This window comes from Arachis duranensis, chromosome 6 (genome assembly GCF_000817695.3).
Source record: "Arachis duranensis cultivar V14167 chromosome 6, aradu.V14167.gnm2.J7QH, whole genome shotgun sequence".
Lineage (NCBI taxonomy): Eukaryota > Viridiplantae > Streptophyta > Magnoliopsida > Fabales > Fabaceae > Arachis > Arachis duranensis.
Genome location: NC_029777.3, coordinates 97,195,731 through 97,196,926, shown reverse-complemented (window position 1 = coordinate 97,196,926; position 1,196 = coordinate 97,195,731).

Below are 1,196 nucleotides of genomic sequence, written 5' to 3'. Positions count from 1 at the left end.
GAATCATATCCAATATATATCCCCAATTTTCTTTGGGGTCCCATTTTGATGCGATTAGGTGGTGCAACGGGAACATATATCGCACACCCAAATATTCTTAATGGGAAACATTTGGCTGCTGGCCAAAAGCTAATTTTATAGGAGAGAATTGATGATAACTTGTTGGCCTCAAACGAATAAGTGCTGCGGCATGTAAAATAGCATGCCCCCAAACCGAGGTTGGGAGATTTGTTCTCATAAGCAAGGGTCTAGCAATTAATTGGAGGCGCTTAATAAGTGATTCTGCTAACCCATTTTGTGTGTGAACATAAGCTACTGGATGTTCAACACTTATTCCATTAGCCATACAATAAGCATCAAAAGCTTGGGAAGTAAATTCACCAGCATTATCAAGACGAATTGCTTTGATTGGATTTTCTGGAAATTGTGCTTTTAATCGAATAATTTGAGCCAATAATCTCGCAAACGCCAGGTTGCGAGAAGATAATAAGCACACATGTGATCATCTTGAAGATGCGTCTATTAGGACCATAAAATATCTAAAAGATCCACATGGTGGATGAATAGGTCTACATATATCACCTTGAATCCTTTCTAGGAATTCAGGGGACTCAAATCCAACTTTTACTGGTGATGGCCTTAAAATTAACTTTCCCTGAGAACATGCAGCACAACAAAATTCACTAGTTTTAAGAATCTTCTGGTTCTTTAGTGAATGTCCATGAGAGTTTTCAATAATTCTCCTCATCATGGTTGTTCCCGGATGACCCAATCGATCGTGCCAAGTTATGAATTCATTTGGGCTAGTAAACTTCTGGTTTACAGTGGCATGTGATTCAATTGCACTAATCTTGGTATAATACAACCCAGATGAAAGTGAAGGTAATTTTTCTAATATAACTTTCTTATTTGAATCATGAGTTGTGATATATAAATACTCATGATTTCCCTCATTCATAGTCTCAATATGATATCCATTTCGGCGAATATCTTTAAAGCTCAACAAGTTTCTACGAGACTTGGTAGATAATAGTGCATTATTTATTATGAATTTTGTTCCTCCAGGAAACAAAATTATAGCTCTTCCGGAGCCTTCAATCACATTGCCTGCCTGCGCCAATAATAGTATTAACACATTCTTCTTTTGGCACAAGATGGGTAAAATATATATCACTTTTGAGAATAGTGTGCGAACT